Source organism: Meriones unguiculatus, chromosome 5 (assembly GCF_030254825.1).
Source record: "Meriones unguiculatus strain TT.TT164.6M chromosome 5, Bangor_MerUng_6.1, whole genome shotgun sequence".
Lineage (NCBI taxonomy): Eukaryota > Metazoa > Chordata > Mammalia > Rodentia > Muridae > Meriones > Meriones unguiculatus.
This window is the reverse complement of record NC_083353.1, coordinates 46,182,809-46,188,982: the sequence shown is the minus strand read 5'-3', so window position 1 is coordinate 46,188,982 and position 6,174 is coordinate 46,182,809. Positions and strand designations below refer to the sequence as shown.

At 43.4% G+C, this 6,174-nt stretch overlaps 1 pseudogene; it reads right to left on the bottom strand.

Moving 5' to 3' along the window:
- Nucleotides 1-991: 991 nt before the first annotated feature.
- Nucleotides 992-1,904, bottom strand: LOC132653993 (vomeronasal type-1 receptor 94-like; annotated as a pseudogene).
- Nucleotides 1,905-6,174: the final 4,270 nt, after the last annotated feature.

Genomic DNA, 6,174 nt, shown 5'->3' with positions numbered 1-6,174 from the left:
ACATCAGTCCAAAAGTTGACTCCCAAATTAACTTAGACAAGGCTTTTCATGCCCCCTGTGTTGCCATGTCCCCTTGCATAGTAATCTAGATGACATATGTTTGATTGGCTTATTAACTTCCTTATTACAGTCTGATAAACTGATTGTAATAAGTATAAGTAATGAGTATAAATGTTTCCCCAAGCAACAGACTTTATCCCAATCTATTTATAGCAGAGGTGAAAGGAGGAGGAATTTGGTTTTAGAAGAAATGTAGTGTAGAGTGTTGAACCTTCAGGGAGCTGGCCAGTGGTGCTGGTCTTTCCTGTTTTCCAGGGCACCATACCTCAGTGACCAGTGCTGGAATTAACTGCCTTGCACCGTAAGACTGAACGAGGTCCTGTGCTGTACAGAGGCTGTGTTTGGGTCAAAAGTTCTGATAACTCTGAGAATTTTAAATCCAGTTGTTGTTCGCATTGCTGTATACATCACATGTGCTTCTTGCAAAGAATTCTCTTCTGAAAGTTCTGTGTACAATTCCTTTCTTTCTGGAGTATAGAACTATTTATGGCAAGAAATGCCTCCTCATTTAATTTGTCAAAATAGCTATACCACAGGAAATTAAAATATTGAAATGTGTTAGACATGGTTACATCCTTCAAAACAGTGTGAGCTGTCCACGGCCATGATGCATGAGAGCCACCTCATAGGATTCCCATAATGACGCATTGAGAAAAAAGATGAAATAAAATAAAATAAAATAAAATAAAATAAAATGAAATGAAACAAAATTGCCCTGGTCATATCACAAAAGGGATGAGGTTTAATTTTCTGCTAAATGTTTGTTACCACACAGGTTAAAGTAAATAATTTTAACAGAAAAACAAAAACAAAAACAAAAACACTGCTTCAGATTTTCATGTACGCCAAAGCACGTGAACACCATGCCATGACTGACAGTTCTGATGCCAGTGTATTGGGTCCTCTTATAAAGAAATGTGCCCATCAATGATCAATGAATATTCAAACATTTATGTCCTCCCACACATAGACCTGAAAAAGTTAACGACATGTTTTTCAGTGCTCATAAACACAAAAGGGCTGATTGTGGCATAGCTGTGGACCACAAAGAGTCGGATATAGTAAGATGTTGGATCATTCAGGAACATAGTTCTTGAGCAGGAGATAAAGCTATCCAAGATGGACATCAACACGAAGAAACTCATGAGCAGAAGGAAGGCCCTGTTAGCTCTTTGCTCTGGGCATGCTTTTGGAGAAAGCCTGGTGCTGTGAAGATGCTGGGCCTGCTTCCTGTGCCTGCACAAGAGAGCCACCATGTACCAAGTCGAGATGACCATAACACTAATAAGAAAGACTTCCCTGATGGCCATCAGTGTACAAAATGTGCTTTTCATGAGGTAACTCATGGGTAGGACAGAACAGGACCTAGTAACATACATGAAGTTATTTGAAGTCAAATTGGGAGTGGCAAAAATTGATACTAAGAGATGACTGCTAATGAGCATATAGAGGACACTCAGAAAAAGAAGGGCACATGAGATGTAATGGGCAGATTTGTGCTTGAACTTGGCTAGACAGGAGCTTCTGGGACTGAGGATGATGGCCTGGAGGACACTCAGCAGGCTGGTGGTACAAAGGGAGAGGCCCCTAAAAATTCTGTACAAGTAGACAATGAGTTTACATATGGTGTCATCCCATCCCCTCAAAGAAATAAAAATGTCCATGGCTATGAATGCTATGAACATTAGCATCAGTAGGTGGATTAGGGACAGCAGAACAATGTGCACCTCAGTGGGCCTGGGCCTGTGCCCACGAATGAACTTGAAGATGTAGAAGAGAAGAAGGAAGCTGTTGGCTGAGATCCCAATGCCAATTTCAGAGAAGAAGGTGTTCCTTATGTCAGAAGAGTGTGAAGTCATCTTGTGTGGAAACAAAGAGTGGATGAGGAGAAAAGTAAAACAATGACTCACCATGAGCAAGACCTCACACACCACTCCATACCAGTCTTCTGGCCTCAGGAAAACATGCAGATGCTCCTGAATGCTTATTCCACTGAAGACCTCCATTCTACCTCACACCCCACAGACCATCCTCCTGCTCTCACTTGTCCTAAGCTGAGCCATGGCTGGACCCTGTGTCCCATGGTGGCTGCACCGGTGTGTGATCTCCCTCAACATTAAGAGCTGCAACAATTATGTGCTTTCATGTTTTGTAAGTTTGGGTTTTCCTAGAGCAGGAGCAGCATCTTACTTGGTTTTTACCCACAACATCTTGATGGCCAGGCACATTATAGACAGTTTTACTATTTTGGGTAGAGTCTGAATGAGAAGGATTGTGTAAAAGAAAAAAAAAAGAAGAAGCAGAACTTGCCAATATAAACGGTCCCATGGATTGGGTATGCACTTATTCTATTCAAGGCTATCTGTACTCTATTGAAAATCCTAATTTCTTAGAAAATTTCTATAGCACATGTTGGGGGTTGTAATCTATGAATCCAGATGTTTCTGATTTTATTCATGATCTACTGTTTCCTCCAAGTATGTCCTTCAATACTCTGAGGCCGGGTCCCAGCCACCTCCTCTTGAACATGTGAAGAGCAGAGTGCTTGTGTCAGAGAGACACTGGGTGAGCAAGAACACACTGTTTACACACCAAACATGGGAGAATTCCAGCACATGATGGTCTCTGTGGATGTGTTGGCGGCTTATGTTTGTGCTCTGGGAGAGTTCAGGCAGCTCATAAAGACTGTTCAGCTCTGTCACTGCCTGAAACAAAAGATAAAAGACAAATCAGAAAACAGTAGCACATTGGCATGGAGTGTTTTCAGAGAACTCTGGTGGACGATTCAGTCTTTGATCGCTGCTCTGTATCTTCATCTTGCATGGTTCTGATCCCAGTCCAAAACTGTTCCAAGAGAAGGGCAGAATGGGCAAATGTCAGCAGGAGTATATGCTGTGTCTTTCTCCTTCAGCGTGTGAAGTCAGGGAGTAAATAGAACTACAGTTATAACAGACTTGGATCTGTCCCATATTACAGAATTAATTAAAGAAAAATGGTCCAACTCAGTCTTGAAAGGCAGACTCCATAGAAGTCAACATTCCCTCTCTCCATAATGGAGCGGTACTTACCAGGTACCTGATATGCTGGCTCCAGGTTTATATTAATAAATGTGGTGTACATGCTGTTGAATTATTGTAGTTTCTTTGATTTAGACACAGACTAATAAGCCACCATGACCAAAACCAAATGGGGTTGGGAAGCCTTTATTTCATCTTACAGCTTATAATCCATTGTGCAGGGAAGCAGGGTAAGGACTTGAGGCAGGAACCTGGGGCAAGAACTAAGGCACCTGTCACTGAAGGACACTGCTTACTAGCTTGGGTCTCATGGATTTCTCAGTCTGTGTTCTCTAGTATCCAGATCCCTGAGCCCAGAGCCTGCACCCACAGTGATGTGGGCCCTCTCACATAGATCACCAATCAAGAAAATTCATCACACACTTGCCCATAGCACAACCTAGTGGGTCATTTTCTCAGCTGAGGTTCCCTTCCCAATTGAGTCTAGTGGTTGATTTAACAAACAAGAGACAAAAACAGCTGCCACAGCTGACCCCCTGTCTACCTGACACTAAACACATCTCTGTTACACTATAACTTTGTCTCTCAATTTTGTTGTTCCCAAGATATTAAACTAATGTCAACATTGCAATAGAAAAGTTCCATTTTTTAAAAGTTCAATATCTCAAGTCTCTTTCCACATTCAAAACCTCTACAAAATATTCAACTCTCTAAAACATCTAGTTTCTCTAACATTTTCAAAGTCTCTCTAAAATACCCACAGTCTCTCTAGAACTCCAAACTCAAGGTAAATCTCCAAAATCCCTTTAAGTGTTCAGAGTCAAGAGACTTTGTGGGCTCCTGTAAAATAAAAATAAATATTTTCTTATGTGAAAGGTAAGAACCAGGGCACAGTCACAATCAAGTTCAACAAAGTCCAACAGCATAACTCTCAGTGCCAGGCTTCTGGGACTCACCAGTGATCTTCTGGGCTCCTCCACAGTGCTGGCAAAGCCTTCCACACAGCTGTCTCCTAGGTTCAAACTGGCCTTGCCCACAGCAGCTGCTGCTGGCATGTGATACTGACATCTCCAAATGGCTGGATCTGCACTGCAACGTGGCCTCTTGGCTCTCTTCAGGGACTCTATACAGTCGTATGGTGCCAAGTCACAGCTTCACTCCATGATCCCTGCATGTTTCAGAACCAGTATCACCTGAAAACCCCTTTGTTTATTTGTTTGTTTGTTTTTTGAGACAAGGTTTTGTCTATGTAGCCTTGGCTGTCCTGAACTCCCTCTATAGACCAGGCTGGTCTTCAACACCTGAAAGACTCCTGAGCTACCAAGTTTGGCTACCAGAATGAGATGCAGCCTCAACAGTATTTAGACCACAGTGTCAGTGTGCTGAAGCTGAGAAAATACTTCAGAGGATTTTAATTGTTCCTGCAAGGCAAAGGTTTCATTTTAGTGGTTATTTTTTAATTAAATTTTTATTTTTAGTCTGTCAGTTCACATCAAAAGTAGCTGCATTGTCCTCTACTATGGCCTGAGAAAAGGGTATCGGACGAGTCTGATGCTCTTTGGGTGGATGACACCTAAATGAACATCGGTACAAAGTCCCAATTTATTTCTAATATCAGAGATCAGACCTCGACTCTTGCCTGATGCGTCTAAAACAAAAAGGGGGAACTGTAGAGAGCTGCGGAATGCTATGCCTTAAAGATGGAGCTGGTCTCCGCCTTCCACCTTTCCAATGGTGAGTGCTCTCTGTCACGAACAATTCCACATTTGGCTAAGGCTAAGGATCTGGCTTGCTTCCCTGTATGTGGACCTATCTGCATTGCCCACGTGGCACGCCTGGGTTGGCTACCCAGAGGCTATTTAAGCTGTGGGCTGGCTTTCCCCAGGGTCCGAGGATTGTTCAAGGTTCCTGAATAAACTGCATTGAAAAAAAATTATTTTTATATTAGTTAGAGTTTATTTACTTTGTATCCCAGCTGTAGCCCCCTCCCTCATTTCCTCCCAATCTCACTTTCCCTCCCTCATCTCCTCCCTGCCCCACTCTAAGTACACTCACAGGGGAGGTACTCCTCCCCTTCCACCTGACCCTAGCTTATCAGATTTCTCTAGGATAGGCTGAAATGTCCTCCTCTGTGGCCTAGTAGAGGTGGTGGGAAGGGAAAAGAGCCAGCCATTGACTTCATGTTAGAGACAGTCCCTGTTCCCCTTACTGGGTACTCACTCAGATAATGAGTTGCCATGGGCTCCATCCAAGCAGGGGTTTTAGGTTATATCCATGCATGATCCTTGGTTGGAGAAACAGTCTCAGAATAGCCCTCTGTGCCCAGGACAGGAGCCTACTACAGAGGGCCTCTGAAAGACTCTGCCTAGCAGTGTATCAAAGCAGATGCTGAGACTTATAACCAAAACTTGGGCAGAGTGCAGGCAATCATATGAAAGAAGGGGGAGTTAGTATGACATGGAGAGGACAGGAGCTCCACAGGATGAAACACTTTAATGGTTCTTAACTCAAAATATGAGTGACCCTCATATAATCTTTAAGGGACTTTCAAGCTTCCCTATGGAAATGTGTAAGACAATCCTCCATCATCTGCTCTGGTCTCAGCATTACATTCTAATATCACACCAAATAATCCACTGGAGTATCAGCACTCTATGTATTTTATAGCCCAAAGTTTCAAAACCTTTCCACAGTTCTCGAAAAACCTAAGGTCAGGTCTGTCGTAGTCATACCTCACGGCCTAGTCACTTCCTGTCTTGCTCAGGGTTTCTGTTGCTGTGGGGAGAGGAGGGATTATTTTACCACACAGCCAGAAGGTCCCCAGCCAGGGAAGCTAGGAGAGAACTCAAGACAGGGACTGGAGGCAGGAACTGATGGAGAGGCGATGGAGTAGTGTTGCTCACCATCTTGCTCCTTAGAGCTTGCTCAACCTACTTTTGTAGCACCTGGGACCAGCAGGCAGGGACGGCACTGTTCACAGTGAGCACAGCCATCCATATGAAATCAACATCCATCAAGACTTGTACCAGGTGCTTGCCCACAGGCTGGTCTGCTGAGGATCTTTCCTCAACTGCGGTGCCCTCTTCTGAAATAATTC